General features: G+C 35.5%; 1 protein-coding gene and 1 pseudogene across 5 annotated transcripts in view; one reads left to right on the forward strand and one right to left on the reverse strand.

Moving 5' to 3' along the window:
* Window positions 1-23907, forward strand: part of SPECC1 (sperm antigen with calponin homology and coiled-coil domains 1) — a 239842-nt gene that overhangs the window by 10148 nt on the left and 205787 nt on the right. The gene's annotated exons all lie outside the window — the stretch shown is intronic.
* On the reverse strand, window positions 11832-11950 carry LOC118604689 (annotated as a pseudogene).

Raw genomic sequence — 23907 nt, forward strand, 5'->3', positions numbered from 1 at the left:
GGAACAGGGATTAGAAAGCATTTTCGGACAAGTAGTTGACAAGATTTTCCCAAATCTAAGGAATGAGCTGGAGCTTAGAATTCAAGAAGTCAACAGAACACCCAATTATCTCAATCCAAAAAGGCCTTCACCAAGACACATTGTATTACAGTTATCAAAAATTAACAACAAACGCAGAATTCTCAGGGCAGCCAGGGAAAAGAAGACAGTAACTTATAAAAGTAAACCCATTATGATCGTCGGATTTCTCAACACAAGCCTTATAAGCCAGAAAGGAATGGAATCAAAAATTAAACTATTAAATGAGGTTTCCTTTAGATATGAAGGAGACATTAAGACTATTCCAGATATACAAAAATTTAGGGAATTCTCCACTACGAGGCCTGTACTGTGGAAAATAAGGAAAGGGGTTAGTTCACCTAAAACAAAATGACAAAAGAAAAATACACAATTAGAAGTAAAGTGACCCTTGGGCAAATAGAAGCAAAGGAGTACAACCCTTACTAAGAACAGAGTATTATAAGCTTAAATAATAAGAGAATTGTTATAATAAGATAATAATGAACAATCAGTATACGTAGGTACAAATTGAGATAACAGTGACTGTAACGGGAGTGGGATTCAAAGATCCTAATTCACAAAGGGGAATGGAGATAAGGCACATGCAGAAGAAAATAGACGACTGTAGGTATAGACCTATCCTTTACATATTCATAATGGTAACCACATGCCAAAGATTCAGAACCATTGTATACAACATAAAACAAGAAGAACCAGAGGCAAAACCCACAAAAGCAGGTAGATAGAAGCAGAGGAGTGCAACCCTTACCAAGAACAGGCCATTATAAGATTAAACGGTAAGAAGAGATTTGTTATAGCAAGATAGTAATAAACATTCAGCATACATAGGGACAAATTGAGATAACAAAGACTGAAAAGGGGTGGGATTCAAAGATTCAAATTCGCAAAGGGGAGTGGAGTAAAGGCATGCGCAGAAAAAAAATGGACAACTGTAAATGTATAACTATCCTTTATATATTCATAATGGTAACGACCACACATCAAAGATTCAGAACCATTGTATATAACATAAAACAAGAAGAACCAGAGGGAAACCCACAAAACCCAACCAAAATAAAGAAAACAGAAGCACAAGGACAAGGAAGCAATGGAAACACTGAGCTACCAGAAAACAAAAGATAAAATGGCTATAAGAAGACCTCATATTTCAATAGTCATTCTAAATGAAAATGGACTGAACTCCCCAATAAAAAGGCGCAGAGTTGCAAATGGGATCAAAAAACAAAACCCAACCATATACTGCCTCCAGGAGACACAGCTCAGCTCCAAAGACAAATATAGACACAAAGCGATAGGGCGGAAAATGATATTTCAATCCAATGGCACTCAGAGAAAAGCAGGAGTAGCAGTACTAATATCAGTTGAACTAGACTTCAAATGAGAAAAAGTGGAGAAAGATACTGAGGGACACTTCATAATGATAAAGGGTATCATGCACCAAGAAAACATAACCCTTATTAATATCGATGCTCCCAATCAGGGAGCCCGGAATACATAAGGCAGTTACTAACAGAACTAAAGGGAGAAACAGACCAAAACACTATCCCCGTAGGGGATTTGAATACCCCACTGTCGGATATGGACAGACCATCCAACAGAAAATCAGGAAGGAAATAAGATCCTTAAATGACACATTAGACCAACTAGACATGACAGACATTTACAGAGCCTTTCACCCCCAAGCAGCTGCTTACACATTCTTCTCCAGCGCACATGGAACGTTCGCAAGGATCGACCACATGCTGGATGACAGAGGTGGCCTCAACAAATATAAGAGGGTTGAAATCATACCAACCATATTCTCTGATCGTAACGTTTTGAAACTAGAGATCGACTGTAAAAAGAAAGTGGGAAGAACTTTAAATACATGGAGATTAAACAACATGCTACTGAAGAACAACTGGGTCAGAGAAGAATTAAAGAGAGATCAAGAGATACATAGAAACAAATGATACTGATAGTAGAACATATCAGAACTTTTGGGACATGGCAAAAGCAGCCATAAGAGGAAAGTTCATATAATTACAGGCCTATCTCCAAAAACAAGAACGTACCCAAATAAACGACCTAATGTTTCGTCTTAAGAAACTAGAAAAGGAAGAACAAATGAAGCCTAAAGTCAGCAGAAGAAAGAATGAATCAAAATTAGAGCAGGTATAGATGAAATTGAAAACAACGACAGTAACAACAAATAGAAAACAAAAATGCAACAAAGACCTGGATCTTTGAGAAGGTTAATAAAATTGACAAACCTCTGGCTCGACTCACTAAAGAAAAAAGAGAAAGGACACAAATAAACAAATCAGGGATGAAAGAGAGGAAATTACGATAGACACCGTAGAAATACAAAGATCATACAAGAATACTATGAAAAAGTATATAACACCGGATTTCATAACCTACAAGAAATGGACTAGTAATTAGAAAAATACAACCTTCCTAGACTGAATCAAGAACTGGAAAATCTAAATAGACCGGTCAGCAGTACGGAAATTGGAATAATCATCAAAAACCTTCCAAAAAGTAAAAGGCCAGGACCAGATGGTTTCACCAGTGATCTCTACCAAACATCCAAAGAGGATATAATATCTATTCTCCTCAAACTCTTCGAAATAATCGAAGAGGAGGCAATACTTCTGAATTCATTTTATGAAGCCAATATTACTCTGATACCAAAACCCGGTAAAGATAACACAGAAAAAGAAAACTACAGACCAATATCTCCCATGAACGCAGATGCAAAAATCCTAAAGAAGATACTAGCGAATCGAATACAGCAACCTAGTAAAAAGATTATACAGCATGATCAAGTGAGCTTCATCACTGAGGCACAGGGATGGTTCAATATACACGAATCGATTAATGTGATGCATCACATAAACAAATTAAAATAAGAATCATACGATCATGTCCACAGATACAGAAAAGCCTTCGACAAGATACAGCATCCATTTATGATCGAAACACTTAACAAAATCGGTACAGAAGAAACGTACCTTAACGTAATAAAAGCCGTATATGACAAACCGTCAGCCAACATTACACTTAATGGTGAAAAGCTGAAAATCTTCCCTCTAAGATCGGGAATAAGGCAAGGCTGTCCATTATCTTTATTATTCAATATAACATTGGAGGTTCTAGCGAGCACAATCAGACAAGAGAAAGATATAAAAGGCATCCAAATTGGAAATGAAGGAGTCAAGCTGTCACTATTTGCGGATGGCATGATTCTCTAAATAGAAAACCCTAAAGACTCCACAAGAACACTACTGGAAACAATAAGCAAATATAGTAGTTTCTGGATACAAAATCAACGTTCCAAAATTTATAGCGTTCCTATACTCTAATAATGAAGCGTCAGAAAAAGCCGAAAAAATAATTCCTCTTGCAATTTCAACAAAAAGAATAAAATACCTAGGATAAATTTAATGAAACAAGTGAAGGACCTATATAATGAAAACTATAAGACCCTGTTACAAGAAATTGAAGAAGAGACAAAGAAATGAAAAGATATTCCGTGTTCTTGGATTGGAAGAATCAACATAGTTAAAATGACCCTATTCCCTAAAGCATTATACAGAATTAATGCAATCCCCATCAAAATCACATTGGCATTTTTTAAAGAAATAGAACAAAAAAATCATCAGATTTGTATGGAAGCGCAAAAGACCCCAAATTGTCAAAGGCATCATGAGAAAAAAGGAGGCTGGAGGCATCACTCTGCCCGACTTCAAATCATACTACAAAGTGACAGTAACCAAAACGGCATGGTATTGGCAGCAAAACAGGCATACGGACCAGTGGAACAGAATCGACGGTCCAGAAGTAAACCCATATTTATATGGGCAAATAATTTTCAATAAAGAAGCCAAAAACACAGTGGAGAAAGGAAAGCCTCGTCAATAAATGGTACTAGGAAAACTGGAAAGCCACATGCAAAAGAATGAAACTAGACTGTTGTCTATCACCACACACCAAAATTGACTCAAAATGGATTAAGGACCTGAATATAAGACCTGAAACAATAAACCGCATCGAAGAAAATATAGGAACTAAACTCAAGGACCTTGGACCTAAAGAGCGTTTTATGAATTTGACTGTTTTATGAATTAAATGAATGAAACTACATCAAACTAAAAACCTTCTGCTCAGCAAAAGAAATCGTCAACAAGGTAAAGAGAGAACCATCCAAATGGAAAATATATTTGCAATCAACACCTCTGATAAGGGCCTAATATCCAAAATAGACACAGAACTCACACGACTCAATAACAACAAAAAAAATCAAAGGATTCAATCAAAAAATGGGCCGAGGACCTGTACAGACACTTCTCCCTAAATTGCCTATTCATACCCTTTCCCAATTTTTCAAATAGGATTCCTGACTAGAATATTTTAGACATTAGCCACTTGTTGATTTTTAGGCAATGCAAATAGTTTCCCCCAACATGTTATGTGTCTGTTAACTTTGGTTTTGCTATATTTTTTGAAGAGATATCATTTATTCTATAATTGAAACTATTAATCTGCCCCCAGATCACAAAAGAAACACCTATGTTTTTCTACAAATTTATTTAGTTTTACCTTTTGATATCTTGTTTGATTGCATTTTAATATTCAAGACATTTCACATAAAATTATGTTGAAAAAGTAGAAGGTATTTTAGCATTGATTAGAGCCTACTCATTCTCTTGACCTCCTGGTCCCTGTAATCATTTGAGTTTTTGACCAGCCCCTGCTATATGTGAAGCAGTACTTTGAAAATAAACAAACACAGTGATAATATTCATGAAGCTGTTAAATGAACATGATTATGGGGTGAAGTAGATTTTGAATTGAGAGTACAGCAGTGGTTGCTGTATCTCATGACATCAAATGAGTATCAATATAATAATAGAAACCAGACCGACTAAATGTGCCAAAGAATTTCTTGATTGTCTCTTATTTTGACGCACAAAAATAGGCTATGCCTTAGTGGAGTCTGCATATGAGCAAAAGCTCTAAATCAGGAATCTGAAAATTTTTCCTGTGAGGAGCCAGATAGTGAATATTTTAGGCTTTGTGCACTCATGTGGTCTCTCACAACTACTCAGATTTACCCTTATAGCTTGAGAGTAGCCATGGACATTATGTACATGAATGTGGACCATTCATTTGGTCTGGATTTGGCCCACAGACCATCTTTCGGTGACTTAATTTTTTTTCTCCTCTTGTATCTAAGATGCAATATTATGACATTTACTTAATTACTATACAAGACCTACTATGTGCCAGTGCTGAGATTATAGTGATGGTAGGACACCAAATCAGTCTTTATGCTTAATGTCTGGGTTGGGAGACAGACAAGTGGGGATATCTGGCAGGGATGGAGTGAGCATAGAACCGGCTATTGGAGTTTGGAGTGGGGCATATCAGGTAAGACTTTCTATAAGAAGGAGATATTATAATGAAGAGAGAAGAGCAATAGGCAGGGCAGGGGGCAAAGGCCTTTTGATACTTCATCATCAAAATTCATGAGGTGAGAGCTCAATATAGCTGGAAAGTAGAGCTCAGGGTTTTGTTGTGGCAAGGAACAGGGGAGTCAGGATAAATGTAACAGGGTGGTAAGCAGCCAAAAAGTGGGTAGCAGGAATGGCAAAAAAGAGACTGAATAAAAAATCCACAGACAGGATCATGAATGCTTAAATAAGCAAAACTTGATATTGACAATTCCCATGCTATTAAAATGTTCAGAAAATAAGAAAACATAGAAACCTCTACAGGTAATTTCACAAAGTTTAAATAATAATCCTGATAGAAAACAGTAGAAACATATAAAAATTAACTATATACCAAGATTACATATAGTATGTGTGCAAATGTCCTAAACAAAATAACAAAATGAATTCAGCAGAATTAATAGTAATAAACTTTGACTAAATAAGTTTTTATTCTAAGAATTCAAGAATGATTTGATATTAGGATGTATGTTTAACATATTATGAAAATAATAAAAGGGGAAAGCTATGTAGTCATCTGAAAGATATTGAAAAAGTGCTTAATAGCACTTGACTTTGAATCTTGTCATCCTTTGAAAAGCTTTCATGTGCCCTGCCTTCAACTTATGCAGTCTCCCTGCCTGGCTAACTTTCTCACCTTTTTATTTATCTGGCAAATCCTTATTTAATCTTTGTATACCTTTTAGTTCATCATGTCTTTTGTGAATCATTTCTGATGTACTCGATGTGAAATAAGTTATTCCTTTTTCTCTAGAACAGTGACACTATTCATATCTCTATTCTTGCATTTCAATTGCAATCTCAGTTAATTTCCTTCTGTAGGAGCCAGAGGTACTGTGGTTAGGCACAGAGATAAATTAGGTTATTTGCCTCTTCACTCTAAGACTCATTCCCTACCTTTCTCCTCCTATTCCCTGTATTAGAGGGAGCCAATTCCTACCAACTTTATTTTGCAGGGTCCCTTGTCAACTGCCTCCTGGCTGAGTAAGGGTGGCTAATGGGAGGCACTAATGGGAAAATGGAGGGTAAGAGGAAGGAAGAAGCCAGAGATTTCTCCTCTGTCTTCTGCTTTGAAGTTTCTTTGGGGTGGTTCTAGTTCTGGCTGAGTGACTCTAGCCTCTGGGAATAGCACCTCCTTCCTTTATCCCATCAGTCTTGAGCATGCTGGAAGTTGTTGCTAATCTCACTGTTGCTAATCTCTGAGTTCCTCACCATTCCATTTGATTTTTTAGCTCTTCCTAAAACCTTATAAAACTGGATACCATATTAAATTCCCTGTATTGAACTACCTCTCTTGAATTCTGTTTTCCTGATTGGACCCTGCCTCATGTACACAAGAACCCTACTTCTGTGTGCCCAAGTCTTATAGGACAAACAGACATTAAGACAATTGTAATTTTTGTCTGTTTAATGCTGCTTCACCCAAACCAGGCTAATCATTTTGATTGTTCAAAATGGAGCCAGTAGAGTGAGAGGTCCCTTTATTCTCTGGAGTTCTAGGGATTATAAACTCCACAGTAGCTTGGTCTTTGTTTTGTACAATGTATCTCTTCGGTGCATAGTGAGTGCCCAATAAATACTATTTCACAAAATCTAAGATGTCATCAATTTTAAAACAATTATTTTGTGTTTCACTAAAAGAGAAAAAAAATTACTGTCAATGAACTATGACACAATGCTTTTTATTATGTATATTTTTAATTTTAGACTTATTAAAAGATCCTATAGGCTTATTTAGACATCAATTTTTATTATATACTATTTTTTATACAAGGAAAAGGAAACTATAAAGTGAAATAAATCAGTTAGGGTATTTCTAAAACGTCCTCACATTCGGAGTTTTCCTTTTGAATCACTTTTTGATTCCAAGTCATTTACATCTGTGATTTTTCATAGATAACATTCCCTCTGCCATCAAGAACACTGGTAATATGCTGTTTGTAAAAGTGTTCCTTGGTTGCCTCCAAGATTTTCTTCCTCTTCTTCCTCTTCCTCTTCCTCCTCCTCCTCCTCCCCCTCCCCTTCTTCTCCCCTCCCCCTCCCTCCCCCTCCTCCCCCCTTCTCTTCTCTCTCTTTTTTTTTTAGCTTGTGATTACATCCATTTGGAAAATTTGATGCTGGCTTTTCTTTGATCTTAACTGAAGATATCAACAGAAAGTGTTGATAAAACAACCAAGACTCACATTCCTGTTTTGATTGTCTTTACTTAGTTTGTAGGCTAAAATATTACCGATTGCAGTTATCTATGAGGCCACCTGCAATGAAAACGAAGTCACTATGCTTTTGGTGAACTTATTCTTTAATTAACCAAATTTGCACATGTACATACATTGACTAGCCAACAGCAAATGTAAGAGGCAGGCTGATTTCAGGGATATTAAAATGTGTGTCTTAGAATTAATAGACTTTGTCATTTCTGCAATTAATTAATATAATGAACCTAATGATGCTATCTGAATCTATGACTCCCTGAGAGAATGAAGGCAATATGTAGAAAGACATGGATAGTGAGTGTTCCCAGATCCAGTTATTCCTTAGGCCACATTCATCTTTGCTCTTTCCATGTTTTGTTTTTGGATGCTGGTGGTTCCTTCCCTCTTTTTTTTTTGAAAGGCTAGTTCAGATTTTTGTCTAATTTTATACTATTTCAGTTTTTATGTCAGATTTTATGCTAGTTCAGTTTAATGTCACTTGCAACCTAGAGAATCATGACTAATACAGAAGCTTATAAAGTGATTATAAACAATGTTGTAGGTACAAAAATTAAAAGTATATACAAGACTCAGAAGTAGCATCAAAGAGAGAGACTAACTCTGTCAGAAGTTCTCTAAAGGAGGAGATATTTAACTTCCATTTCCCTTGAATTTCTCAGGTGAGGCAAGACCTTCCTCTTAGATGCTTCCAAAGGACCCTGTACACAGTCACGCTTCAAATTACTTGTTCTCATTCTTTCTTACCACTTTTTGTTTCCTAAAATGGGAATTATAGATCCAGTAAGTCATTGTTGAACAAATGAATTAATGAGTTTTGAGGAATGAAGAGAAATTGCTCATAGACAGGGATGGAAACCAGAAAGTACAAAGGCAGACAGGTAGGGAAAAGCAAAATATATTCTGGAAACTACATGTATTTGAAAATGCTGGAAGGTGAAACTGAAAACTGAAATGGTAGGGGATAAGGCTGGAAGGATGGGCAAGGGCTAAAGGACAGGGGCTAATGTGTCATGTTGAGGTGCTTAGACCTACCTTATTCTTTAGGCAGTGGAACCATTGAAGTATTTAAATTTTTTTGTTGTTCTTGTGGTAGAATATATGTAACATAAAACTTACCATCTTCACCACTTTCAGTGTACAGTTCACTGTCATTAAGTACATTCACATTGTTGTGCAACCATCTTCACCATTGTCTCTAGAACATATTTTTCTTCCCAGACTGAAACTGTACCCAGTCAATACTGACTCCCCATTCCCCTCCCCGCAGCCCATGGCAACCACACTTCCAATTTTGGTCTCTATGAATTCGACTGTTCCAGGTACCTCATGTAAACCATAGAAGTATTGTGAACATGGTGTGTAAATGGATCTGCATTTAGGATGTTCATATTGGCAACTTTTTAGTGGATAGATGAGAGGAGAAAGTAGCTGAATGTAGGGAAGCTAAGTTAGGAACTTAGATGATGAATGAGGCTAAGACTTTGGCAATGGGGATGAGGAGAAGGGTTATAGAATCCTGAGCTGGGGCAGGGGAGTGGTGAAAGAGAGGAAAGAGCTGGTTTTAACACCATTTTTCTGTGGCTTGGGTGACATCAATTGCCATAGGGAATCTAAGAGGCACTCCAGATTTAGATGGGTAGCAGAAGCATGAGTACCCTGCCCATATGCCCTTCCCTTTATCATTTCGGTGAATGCTGGCCTGACTTCCATATGCATTTCTTTGTCCAAAGGCTTTGTGGTACCCACAGGTGCCCATTTTGCAACCCGGAACAGCAAAGTAGAAGTTCCAGGGAATTAACACCCTCCTAACTCCCAGAATTCCTCAACCAAGGAAAATGGAGCTAGTGTATAACTACCCCACCCAGCTCCTTGCTCTTCCATGGGATAATGTTGAGACACATATTTTATATGACGGTTCCCAGAGTTCCTCAGTAGGTTACTAAGCTTCAGGTACCCACAGTGGTAACTTGTTTGATAAAGCACACTTTGTAGGCTGCCTTTCATTTCAATGAGAAGGTGTCTCACCTTCTCATTTCTTTGCTTAAGTTTTCTGGTATTACCTCCTAAATAAATAATTTGCTTTCAAATCTGCATCTTAGGGTATATTTGCGGGAACCCAAACTAAGACAGAGTCTGGAGGTGTGGCATCCACATGGATGTGTCTATTACACAGTTGGAAATCTAGGCCTCTGGTTTAAGGTAGATATGGATTTTGGAATATGAGTCTGTTCTTGGAAGTTGAAACCATGAAAGTGGGTGAGATTGCCTGGGAAGAGGTAGGTGGAGAAGAGAATTGAGGCTATACTCCTGGGGAACCTTAACCTTTAAAAGTAGGAATAGGAAGAAGATTCTAAAGGACTGGAATGGATCAGTCAGAATGGAACAGAACCAGTAGAAAAAAGAGGAAAGAATTAAAGTGGAGTGGACGGTGGGAAAGATAGGAGCAGGATTGGCTTTGAAACAGAAAATCTGTTTTGAGTGTGGAGGGCAAGGAGCAAAGATGATTTTTTTTTAAAGTTATTTTGTTTTACTTTCCCTTAGTGGAAGATGCATTGTTAGCTCTTCTCAGGATTAACTACTGGCACAATTTGAGATGTGGGTGGTTTCTACTTGGTAACCTTCCTAGATTCTTTTCTCTTTAGGAGTTTCTTCCTTTTCCCCCCTGATGTCAGGAGAGAAGCAATGTTTCCTGCTTGGAGACCTGCAACTGCAGTGTTTCTTTGTGTCTTAGGGGGGAGGCCAAACCCAAGCCCCTATCACAGTTCCGTGGACTGTTTCCTATTCTCTCCAGTTTGTGACTTATGATGAACAAAGTATTCCTTACTGTATTTCCATTTCCCTTCAACTTCAAAAACAACAGCTTTATTGAGATATAATTCATGGACCATACAATTCACCTATGGAAAAAGTACAATTCAGTGATGTTAGTATATTCACAGATATGTAAAATCATCACCACAGTTAATTCACAAACATTTGTATCGCCTCTAAAAGATATCCTTTATCCTTTAGCAACCACCTCCCTATCTCCCTATTATGGACTAAATTGTGTCCCCCTAAAAAAATTCATGTTGAAACCCTAACCAACCCCCTCCCCATCACCTCCATCCCTTGACACCCCTCCTCCCCTGCCCTGCCGCAATTCATGTTGAACTCTTATCTTAGAATACTACTATATTTGGAGAGAAGGTCTATGCAGAGGTGCTTAAGTTAAAATAAGTTTATTAGGAAGGGCCTTAATTTACTATGACTAGTGTCCTATGAGGAGAGGAAATCTGGACACAGACATATACAGGGAAGACGAAGTGAAGACAAGGAGAATGTTGCCATCTACAAGCTAAAGAGAGAGGCCTAGAGTAGATCTTTCTCTTATAGCCCTCTGAAGGAACCAAGCCTGCTGACACTTTGATCTCAGATTTTTGACTCTTAGGAGTGTGAGAAAATAAATTTCTATTGTTTAAGCTCCCCAATTTGTGGTACTTTGTTATTGTTAAGCAATCTAATTTGTGTACTAGCAAACTACTATACTCTAAGTCCCCACACTGCTGAGGCCCTAAGCAACCACTTATCTACTTTCTGTCCCTATAGATTTCCCCATTTTAGACATGTTGTAAGGGTGGAATTATACAATGTATGGTCCTTTGTAACTGACTTCCCTTACTTTGCAGAAGGTTTTTAAGGTTTTCCATGTGGCAACATATAGCAGTACATCATTCCTTCTTATGGGCAGTAATATTCTAGTTTATGGATGTACCATGTTTTTAATCCATTCATCAGTTTATGTGCATTTGGGTTGTTAAACCTTTGCTGTTATGAATAATGCTGCTATAAATACCCATGTACAACTGTTTTGTGGACACATTTTTATTTCTCTTAGATATATATCTAGCAGTGGGATTGCTGGGTCATATGTTTTCTTTAGTCTTTCTTTCTCTCTTTCTCTCTCTCTCTCTTTTTAGGTGAAGCAACCCTTGGTTGACTTCACAGATTGCAAGGACCCTGTCATTTTACAGTCCCTTATTTTTTATTTTATTTTTTATGCCTATAGCACCTAGTCTTCCTAGGTGGTCTCCCATCCAAGTACTAACCAGGCTTGACCCTGCTTAGCTTCCGAGATCAGACAGGATCGAACTTGTTCAGGGTGACATGGCTGTAGACCCAGACTGTTCTCTAAAGCACTGCATTATTTTACATTCCTACCAGCAGTAAATGAGGGTTCTGATTTTTTCTTGTCCCTGTCACTTGTTAGTATCTGACTTTTTTTGTTCTAGCCATGCTAATGGGTGTGAAATGGAATCTCTGTGGTTTTGATTTATATTTCCCTGATGACGAGTGATGTTGAACATTTTTTCATGTCCTTATTGGCCATTTACATATCTTTTTAGACAAAGATATATTCAAGTTTCTGCCCATTTTAAAGTTTTTTGTTGTTGTTGTTGGAGTTTATATCCAGTAATCTGGATAATAAACCCTTTGAGATACATGATTTATAAGTAGTTTCTCCCATTCCGTAGGTTGTCTTTTCACTTTCTCAATGGTGTTCTTTTAAGTAGAAAAGTTTTTAATTTTGATATAGTCTAATTTATCTATTTTTATTTTTGTTGTGTTTTTGGCAAGAATTATTTAGCAATCTGAGGTCTTTAGAATTTATCACTATATTTTAAAGATTTTTATAGTTTTAGCTCTTCCATTTAAATATTTGATCCATTTTGAATAAATTTTTATATGTGGTGTGAGATAAGAGTTCACCTTTATCTTTTGCATGTGTCTGTCTGGTTGTCTCAGCACCATTTGTTGAAAAGACTATTCTTTCCTTGTCGAATAATCTTGGAACCCATTTTGAAAATCAATTCACCATAGATGTTCGGGTTTATTTCTGGACTCTCAGTTCTATTTTATTTAGCTATATGTCTATCTTTGTGCCAGTACCACACTGTCTTGATTAATGTAGCTGTGTAGTAAGTTTTAAATTTGGAAAGTTTGAGTCTTTGTCCTTATTTTTCAAGATCCTGTGCGCTTGCAATTCCATGTGAATTTTAGAATCAGCTTGTCAATTTCAACAAAAGAAGTCAACTGGAATTTCGATAGGGATTATATTGAATTTGTAGATGGAGTTGGAGAGAATTGCCATCCTAATAACAGTAAGTGTTCCAGTCCATGAACATAGAATGCTTTTGCGTTTATTTAAATCTTTAATTTCTTTCAACATGTTTTGTAATGGTCAGCATATAAGATTTGCGCTTTTTTGCCTAATTTTATTCCTAAGAATTTTATTTTTTTTGATGTTATTGTAAAGAATTGTGTACTTAGTTTCATTTTTGGATTGTTCATTGCAAGTGTACAGAAACACAATAGATTTTTACATATTTATCTTGTTTCCTGCAACCTTGCTCAACTTGTTTATTTGTTCTAATAGTTTTTTAGTAGGTTCCTTAGGATTTTATAAATATAAGATCATGCCATCTGTGAAGAGAGATAGTTTTATTTCTTCCTTTCCAATCTGGATACCTTTTATTTCTTTACTTGCCTAATTGCCTTCACCTGTACAATGTTGAATAGAAGTGGCAAAGGAGTCATTCTTGTATTATTCCTGATTTTAGAGAGAAAACATCCAGTCTTTCACCATTAAGAATGTTAGCTGTGGGGTTTTTATAGGTGCTTTTCATCAGTTTGAGGAAGTTCCCTTCTATTTCTAGTTTGTTGAGTGTTATCAGGAAAGGGTTTGAGTTTTGACAAATGCTGTTTTTATGTCTATTGAGATGATTGTGTGATTTTTATTTGTTCTGTTGATTGATTACTTGATTTTTGGATGTTCAACCAAGCTTGCATTCTTGGGATATCTCTATTTTCTATTTCATTATTTTCTGCTCTAATCTTTATTGTTTTCTTCTTTTGGCTTTAGGTTTAGTTTACTTTTCTTTTTCCGATGTCTTAAGGTAGAAGGTTAAGTTATTGATTTGAGACCTGTCTTCTTAGTACAGTGCTTACAACTGTGAATTTCCCATAAATTTTGGTATGTTATGTCTTCATTTTCATTAATATAAAATTATTTCCTGATTTCTCTCTTGATTTCTTCTTTGACCCATTGGTTATTGAGATGTATGTTTTTAATTTTCACATATTTGTGAGTTTCCCAAGTATTTTTCTGCTATTGATTTCTAACTTCTGTTTTGGTCAGATAACATTCTTTGTATTATTTCTGTCTTTAAATTCTTTTTTATTGAGGTTTGTTTTACGGTTTAGCATGTGGTATATCCTTGAAATGTTCCATGTGAACTTGAGAAGAATGTATATTCTGTTATTTTGGGTTGAGTGTTCTATAGATCTAGTATTCTTAGATCTATTTGGTTTAGAGTATTGTTTAAATCTATTTCTTTGTTGACATTCTAGTTCTGTTCATTATTGGAAGTGAGTATTGTAGTCTATTATTGCTGAATTATCTGCTTCTCCTGTTATTTCTATCACTTTTTGTTTTATATATTGTGGTGTTCTCTTATTAAGTACATATATCATTATAATTGTTGTATCTTCCCGATAGATTGATCCTCTTATCATTATAAAATGTCTATTATTATCTCTAGTAACATTTTCATGTAAAAGCCTGTTTAATCTGATATTAGTATAGATGCTCCAACTTTCTTGTGGTTGCTGTTTTCATGATATATATTTTTCCATTCTTTTACTTTCAATTCATTTGTATATTGCATCTAAAGTGTTTTTCCTGAAGATAGCATATAATTGGATCATTTTTTATATTCAGTCTTACATCTTAACCCTTTGATTGGAATGTTTAACCCACTTGCATTTAATGTTATCATTGATAGAATTGAATTTATATCTGCCATTTTACTTTTTGTTTTCTATATGCCTTATCTTTTTTTGTTCCTGGTATTTCCTTACTGCTTTCTTTGGCATCGAATGCTTACTAATGTAACATTTCAGTGAATAGTGTCCCCCTAAAATTCATTTTCACCAGGAACCTCAGAATGTGACCTTATTTGAACATATGGTCTTAGCTGATATAATGTGGATCTTGAGATGAAATCATTCTGGATTTAGGGTGGGCCCTAAGTCCCATGACTAGTATCTTTATAAAAGAGAAGAGGACACATAGAGTCACACATAAAGAAGATGGCCATGCAAACAGGCAGAGATGTAGCTACAATCCAAGGAACACTTAGGATCATTGGGATCCACCAGAATCTGGAAGAGGCAAGGAAAGGTTCTTTCCTAGCGTTTTTGGAGGTAGCATGGCTCAGCAGACACCTGATTTCAGACTTCTAGACACCAGAACTGGGAGAAAAGAAATGTTGGTATTTTTAACCCACTTGATTTATCGTAATTTGTTACTGAAACCTTAGGAAACTAATGTGAACCTTTTATTTCCTTTAATGATTTTTTTTCACTACAGTGTTTTGAGTTATTTTCTCCGTAGTTGCTCTAGGGTATACCGTGTACATCTTAACTTACCAGAATCTACTCTGTATTTATACTAATTTAATTTCAATGAGCTATAGAAATATTACTCCTATATTCTCTTTTGTCCCTTTTTGTGATATTAAATATTGTATCTATTAATATTACAAACCCAAACATACATTGTTATAATTATTACTTTAACTATCTGGAGTAATTTCTGTAGCCCAATATAGCTTGCTCCAAATGATGATTGTGCAGTTGTTGGCAAATATATTACACATATATCTCTATGTTGTAGGTCCAACAATATATTATCTGCATAATATATAATTATTTTAAAAATCAATTCAGAGAAAAGAGAAAAAACATGCATTTTTACTGTCATTCATAATTTCATAATTACTTTTACAGGTGCTCTTTGATTTTTGGTGTATGGATTTGAATTACTTTTGGGGGTCACTTGCTTTCACCTTGAAGAATTTCATCTAATGTTTCTTGTAAGGCAAGCAACAAATTCTCTAAGTTTTGTTTATCTGGAAAAAATATATTTCACCTTAATCCTCCCCACCCCAGCCGCCACCCTTTTCATCATGGTAAAATACACATAACAAAATTTCATCTTTTCTAATAAGAAGTTGGCTGTTAATCTTATTGTCTTCCCTTATGATTGATGAGTCATTTTTCTCTTACTACTTTCAAGATTTTCTCCTTGATTTTGATTCTGTGCCTGTTTGTTGGTGTCTTTAAGTTTATCTTACTTGGATTTCATTGAGCTTTCTGAATGTATAGGTTATTGTTTTTCAATAAATTTGAGATGGTTTTAGTCATCTTCAAATATTTTTTTCTTCTTTCTCTCTCCTTTCTTCTCTGGTACTACCATTATGTGTATGTTGGGGTGTTCAATGGAGTCCCAGTTTCTTTGAGATTCTATTCATTTTGCTGTCTTCTGGCAAATTGATTTTTTAATTCCTCTACATCTTTAGAAATTATTTTTGCTCCAAAGTCTACTTTATCTATTAATATAGCCACTCCTGCTTTCTTTTGATTAATAGTTGTATGGATTTCTTTGGGCTTTTCAGTTTGCGGTTCAGCTTTTTGAATCTGTAGCTTTTTGAAATGTTAGATCAAATTTTTCAAGGTGAAAGCAAGTCACCCCAGAAAGTAATTCAAATTCTTTTAATTTCAATCAACCTATATTATTATATTTGAAGTGAGTTTCTTGTGAATATTTTTTTAACTAATTCATTCTGCTGATCTATGTTTTGATTGGTATAATTAGATCATTTACATTTACTTAATTATTGATATGTTATGGCTTAAATTTGCCATTTTATTTGTTTTTAATTTTTTTGCTTATTCTGTTATTTATTTATTTTTTTGTTTTCTTGTCTTCCTGTTGATTATTTGAATGATTTTTTAGAATTCCATTTTGACTTATTTTAAGTGTTTTTTTTTATTGTAGCTTTTTGCATTGTTATTAGTGGTTGCTCTAAGTATTATATTATATATACATAACTTATCACTGTCTAGTGATATGGTCATTTTGCTACTTAGAGTAAAGTGTAGAAACTTTACTTCTCTTTACTCATTTATAATTTCTGGATACATTTAGAACAACATTAAACATGGTTATAATTTTTGTTTCAACTATCAAACACAATTAGGAAGTCTTAAGAAAAGACAGAAATCTTTTTGTAATTACATACATTATTGTTATTTCTTTCCAACGTTCCTAGATTCCTTTTATAATTTCCTTTCTGTTGAAAAGCATACTTTAGCCATTCTTTTGGGTTAAGTCTGCTAGCAACAAATTCTCTTATTTGCCTTTATATGAAAATGTCTTGATTTCCCTTTGATTCCTAAAGGATATTTTGTCTGAATATAAGATCTGGGATGACAGGTTTTTGTTTTGTTTTGTTTTGTTTTGTCTTTTAGCCATCATGGTTTCTGATGAGGAATCTGCTGTTATTTGAATGTTTTCTCTCCTATAGGTAAATGTCATTTGTCTTACTTTCAAGATTTTTCAGAAGTTTGACTATGATGTGTCTCAGTATGGATTTCTTTGGGATTCTTAGTTAAGGGTTCATAAATCGGTAGGTTTATGTCTTTTGCCAAGTTTAAAATGTTTTCAGCCATCATATTTTTAATGCTTTTTCTGCTTCTATCCTCTTTTCTCTTTCTTGTACCCTGGTGACAGGAGTGTTAGATCTTTTATTATAGTTCAATAGGTTTCTGAAGTTCTTCTGAAGTTTCTTCTGGCTGAAGTAGAGCATTTATTGTCTAAATGTTTTGTCTTGATAGGCTGTTCCTTTTCTAGTCTTTTGGCTAGAGAGCAGATTTTCTTGAGGCATTTATGTCTGTGCCCTATGGTGTTTCTAGGTTGCTTGCTTCCTCAGCTCAAAGTCTAATATATGAGGCAAAAACAAAACCCAGCGAACTGGCCACTGCATTGGGCTCCAATTCCCTAAACAGTCTGCCTTATTTACTCTATTTTCTTCTTTTTATTTTATATCTAATGTCCAGAGTTTTTAATTGTAATTAGTAGGAAGAATAGGGAAAAGTACATCTAGTCCATCTTCCCAAAAGCCTAAGTTCATGCCTTGTGTATTTTTTGATTAGTTTTGCTTTTTATTAAAGTGAGAGGCAAGTGGTCCAATAGGGTAGCCCATATTCTGAGTTTTTCTAATTCTTTCTCATGATTAATTTCAAACAGTTTCAGCAGGAGGGCTACACAAGTGATGTTGCGTGTCTCACTGCATCACCTGTGGAGACATACAATGTCAGGTTGTTCATCAGGTGGTCATAGTAAGCTTGATCATTTTTGTCTTACTTTTTGTAATTGATAAATTGTCTGTGAGATGAAACTTTAAGATCATGTGAACATCCCCTTCCCCAATAACCTTTTACTTAATGGTTTTAGCATATTGTGGTGAATATATTTAGGATTACAAAATGGTGAATTTTTTCCCTAATTCTATCATTTCCTTTGTGTTTTTTAGCTGTATTATTCTGTAAAAAAAAGAGCTTTATCTTGTTTTATTATTCTTTTACTATCAAAAACTATTTCAATTAATGTTTAATAATTTATTACTGTTATTTTTTTTGTTGTTGAAATTGTACCAAATTGAGCTCCTTCAGGTTTACTTCCATTGTCTATTTGACATGGTCTCATTTGTCTTGGGGCACTTCTTTGATTTCTGGGCACTATAAAATGTTCCAGATTCATTTTTTTCATTTCATACTCCACACCTGGAATCAGCTATTTCTTCAAGGAGCTGTGCTTCCTTTTAGTAGGGAATGGTATTTTAAAATGTTGGTAAGTTTCTAAAAGGGAGAAGAGTGGGAAAATAATGTACTAAATTAAAGTATTAATTCATAGTCATAACTGCTCCTATTTTCTTGGTGACTTAGGTCCTTGTTTGAAGTTAGGGAAGTAGAATTTCAGTATGATAATTTATGAGCTGTGTCTCCTCTATAAGACTGGATTTATTTGGGGCCAGACCAGTACTTTTCCTATTTTCATATTCACAGTGTTTAGCACAATTTCTGGAACAGAAGAGGCACTTAATAAATATTTGGACTTAATTGTGCTAACTGAACTCATAAACTAACCATTTTATAATTCAAGTATTTTTCTAATCTTCTGACTCTGTAGAGAATAGTAAAGGATCTGGAAGGAAGTTGCAGTTGAAATGTTCATCAGCTGTGGGCAATTTAATAAATGTTTCAGAACTTGTTTCTCTTGCTGAATAGCAAGCATTTTATTGGCTTCAGCATAGTAAAATGGCTATAATAAGATGTGAGGCTGTTCTTACTGGGTAATAGTAAGGTACTGGGACATGACTCATTTTGAATGATTGCTGAAGGTGACTTTCAAAGCTTTATAGCTCACCATAGAGGGGAATATTGTATAATTGGTATTCAGCCTCTACATAAAAGGCTTAGGGGTTTTCTTTTGCTGATGGACACTCCTACTATATTACTTTGTGACTTTTAAAGTCAGTTGCTCAATTTCTCTTCCTTATTTTCATCTGGAAAAGAGTGTGGCAGTATCCTAAACAAAATGAATCAAAATGTAATAAGAAAAATCATAAAATCTTTGATATGTAGTAATTAAATGAAATGTATTGAAAGCACAAAACTTAGTCATTATAAGTAGCAACAAAGGAAGCCTAATGTCCTATCCCAGGGTTCATTTTTATTTAAAGAAATCGTAGTGCAGTATTTTAACAAGAGTTCCAAATGAAAGGGTAGTTGCAGGCTGAGTCTAGCTCTGAGACTATAATGATAATGGACTGTAGGGTTATAGTTTTTTCAGTTTAAGTGGGTTTTGGTAGAAGGCACATGTAAAGTAGATTTACTTATAATTTGCATTTTGAATGAAGGAACAGAACCTAAAAGGAAAGACTAAAATGTTAAATACCATATTTATCAATGAAAGGGTATGTATGTATCTTTTTTATTATTAGAAAGAAACCTTTTATTTCATCACCATTGGCAGAATTAGAGATATTCTGTGTGTGTCTCTGTGTGTCTTAGATATCAAAATATGAGAAAACCGATGGTTGTATTCTGTGGATGTACCCTCATTTAGCCAGTATTCCGTTGATGGACATTTGGATTATTTCTTGTTTTTTTTTTTTTTTTTTTTTCTTGTTATAAACAGGAAACATCATTGTGTGTTTATATTTGCTCGGTACTGTATTTTGGTTGAATTAATATCTAGGAATAGAATTACAGACACAAAAGTTATGGATAATTAAGAGTTTGCCAGTTTTCCTTCAAAAGAGTTGATCAATTTACAGTGGCCAAGAATGCCTCCCTGCAAGCTACAATCAGATTCTCTCTTTTCTATACTCTCAAAGCACCCTGTATTTCTACTCTGTACACATGTCAGAATTACATTTAAATATGTACTCATTTAAAAAATTCTATCCCCTATTCACCCCCTAAAAATATATGTTCTGTAGGGTCAGGAATATTATTTCTGTAATATTCATATTTGTATCTCTAGCATCTAGCATGATTCCTTACACATAACGTATACTTGGTAAATAATAAATATTTACCTACACACTGCCAACACTTGGTATTATCAGTGTTTGCCAGTCTGACAAATAGATCATTATTTTACTATATATTTTGAAATGATAAGTGTGAGCAACCTTTCACATATATTTATAATCATTTCTGTTTTTTCTCCTTTTCAACTAGACTATCTTATTGTTGATTAAAAGAGCTCTTTATATTTCAATGTGATACTAGCAGTGTTACACATATTTTTTTCTGGTTTGTTGCTTGTCTTTTGAGTTTATGGCGTTTGGGCTATATAAAAGTTTAAAATTTTATTAGTAAAATTATACATCTGTTTTTTATGGCTCTGGATTTTATGCCATGTGTTAAAAGGGATTTCCTACTCTAAAACTTTAGATTTTTTATTATTTTTGATAGTTATACTGAATCTGCTTTGTCAAAATATATAACCATGTCTTACTCTACTGTTTCCCTTATAATAATTATTTCACCATAGTTTTCTGGATAAATATATGTTTAATGCTTACTACCAGTCCTCATGGCAAAGTCTCTGTGGACATTGTTTGCTTGGATAATGCTTGTTCTCTGGGAGAATTTTCAGGAAAGGTCTTATAGGAATAGTTTCCCTGAGTTCTCCCATGTTCAAAACAGTTTACCTATGACTTTCATACTTGAGAATCTGGTTGGTTATAAAATCCTTGGCTTATGTTTTCTTCTTTGAGTATCTTCAATATGTTACTCTACTGTCTGCTGCCAAAGTCTGATGACAATTTATTTTCCCTTATAAGCAAATTGGTTGTTTTGCCTAGATGCTCAAAAGGTTTTTTTCCCCTTTATCCTTAAAGTCTAGAAGTTTTACTAGCAGTGTTTCAATGTTGGCCATTCTGAGCTGATATTTTCAGGTACACAATGAACCTTTTCAAAATGTAGTTTTCAATATGTAATGTAGTCTCTCTGCTGTGCCTTTATTGTCTGCTTAGTATTCACGTTTTCTTATTATACCTTTGTTTGGGATTTGATCATACTTCCTTTCTGTTGCTCTCACAGGGCTCAAAGAGGTCCCAGACAGTAATAATGATTGGTTACCATGTTTCTCCCTTAGTCTCCCTTCCTTTCCCCATAATTGTTCAGGCTGCCTCTTGCTCCCTTCCCACTGTGGTCTATTGCTCAGATACAGTGGCACTGGAGATGCTACTTGAGATGGTGACTTCGCCTTCCAAAACGTCTGTATCCTGCAGTATGTCTAAGTTGACACATTCCAACTCTCAGCATGTTCTTCCAGCTCTATCCAGGTTAGCAATTTTCTTTTTTTTCCCCCCCTCTTTGATTCCTTCCCACACCACCCCACCCTACTCCACCCCACCCTACTTCCACCCACCCCACTTGTACCCCTGACCTATGGACGTTGCCCTTTCCCCTTAAGAGCTGGATCTCTGAAGGTGGGGTGTCCCCTCTCACATGCTTGGGGAGTGCCCCTTGTGACTTGGTGCACCCAGAGCCAGGCGCCCTGGGCACACTCTGGAGGCCTGGAACCCCCAATGCACTCGGGGGGCCTGGTGTACTCAGGAGGCCTGGTGTACCCCGGGTATGGTCTGTGCCTCCACCTGGGGTGCGAACCCAGGAACTTCTGCGTGTAAAGCAGACGTGCTAACCACTACACTATGGAGCCACCCCCAGAAGTTTTCCCACTTTATTTGAGACAGTGCTTTTCTTCCCTGTCATTAGTATTGTTGTTTAGGTTGGAGGTCACAGGAGAGGATGAAGCAAAATAATTCCTATTCACTCATTTTCAGTCAAAAATGGATTTGTATATTCTCCTACATAGTTTAGTTTTCCTTTATCCCCTCTCTTAATTGGAAGATATGCTTCTGTGTTTTTGATTCCCCTGTTTGTTACCTTTATACCCTTAAACAAGGTGCTTCAAATATCTTTCTAAATTTCTCAATTCGGGGAAGAAATTTTTCATCATACCTTTCTAAAGAAATAATCATAAAAAAATCAGCACTTCCCGTACCCCTTTATCTTCAATCTTTGGGACCCTTTGGGAATTTTTGTTATTTTTGAATTGATATTATTTTTACATTGTTAGCTTTTCTTTCTAGACTTCTTAAAATATTATTCTGTTTTATATCCAAGTTAACATAACTTTTTTAGACTTCATTCTAGTTAGCTTTAATTCTTTGCTTGACTGGATTCAATGCTACTGCTAACTCATTGATTGTTTATAATGAATATCCTGAACTATGAGCTGTTCTGGGTGCTGGGGGTATACTAGTGAAGAAGACAGAAATCCCTGCCCCCTCAAGTGTATAAGAAGGGCAGCAAACAAGAAACTTAATAAATGAGTAAATCAAGTAGTATGTTAAAAGGGAACAAGTGCACATATAGAGATAAAAACAGAATATGGTATGTGAGATCCAGGGTGCTAGGAGGGGTGGGTTAGGATTTTAAATAGGGTGGTCATGGAGGGCCTCACTGAGAAGGTGACATTTGAACAAAGATCTAGAGTAGGGAAGGGAGTTAAATCATTTCAGGTGCAGGAAGTAACTAGAGCAAAGACCCAGAGGAAGAGCATACCCTATGCGTGGGAGGGAGCAAGAAGGCCCAGGGCTCCAGGGCAGGGTGAGAGATAAGGTCACATGGGTCAGGAAGGCATCTGGGGGTACCTCGTAGACCAGTGCACAAACTATACTTTCACCCTGAGTGAGATAGGGAGACACTGGAAGGCTCTGCCGTAGGTATTAATATGGTCACTCTGTCTGCCATGTTGAGAGTAGATCGTAGGGTGTCAAGTAGAAGGAGAGAGATGAGTTGGCTTATTGCAGGAAAATCATACAAGACATGTTGGTAGATGGGACCAGGGTAGTTTCATGCTGTGAAATTTCCATTAATGAGTGCATTGTTTTCATTTAACTTTTAATCGGGTGGATTATGACTACATTTTTCTAAAGGATTCTTGAGGACTATAATCTTTGAATTCTTTCATATTTTAAATTATTATTTTCCCCTTTAAATATGTGACATTTTAACTTGGTAAAGAATTCTTGGGTCCCTTCTTTTCCTCAACACTCCATTGGCATTGTTCTTTTCTCTTCTGACATCTAATGTTGTGGAGAAGGTTGTGGAGAATCTAACTTGTTTCCCTATTATGGGTAACCTGTTTCTGCTTATTTTGGCAGGTTATTTCTTCATCTTTGAGCACCAGTTAACTTTGCTAGGATGCATCCTGTCTTGATTGCACTCTAATAATGTTTCTTGGTATACTTTCTTGGTGAAACTTTCCTCTATTGTATCTTTAATTCCTTTTCCTGTACCATTTCTTTAGAATTAGAATTATATGTATATCATATCTTTATCTTCCATATCTAGAATCTTTCTAATCACTTTCATTCTTTTTTTCTTTCTATTCCATTTTCTGAAATGAGTCTTCTATTTCACTGACTTTTTCAGCATTTCGATTTCACCCCTTACTGTTCCTCATATAATGTTCATCATATAATGGTGTTATAGTTTTCCTTCATGTTCATTCTTCTCCTACTGTTGTCTTATTAAGCTTTTCCATAATGACATGTTTCTCCTGTATCTTTCTTCAGTGGGGAGCAGGACCCTCAGTGGGGGGTTCCTTGCTTATGCCTCTTAGTTAATTTAGAGAAATCTATAAC

This window comes from Rousettus aegyptiacus, unplaced genomic scaffold, assembly GCF_014176215.1.
Source record: "Rousettus aegyptiacus isolate mRouAeg1 unplaced genomic scaffold, mRouAeg1.p scaffold_m13_p_6, whole genome shotgun sequence".
Classification (NCBI taxonomy): Eukaryota; Metazoa; Chordata; class Mammalia; order Chiroptera; family Pteropodidae; genus Rousettus; species Rousettus aegyptiacus.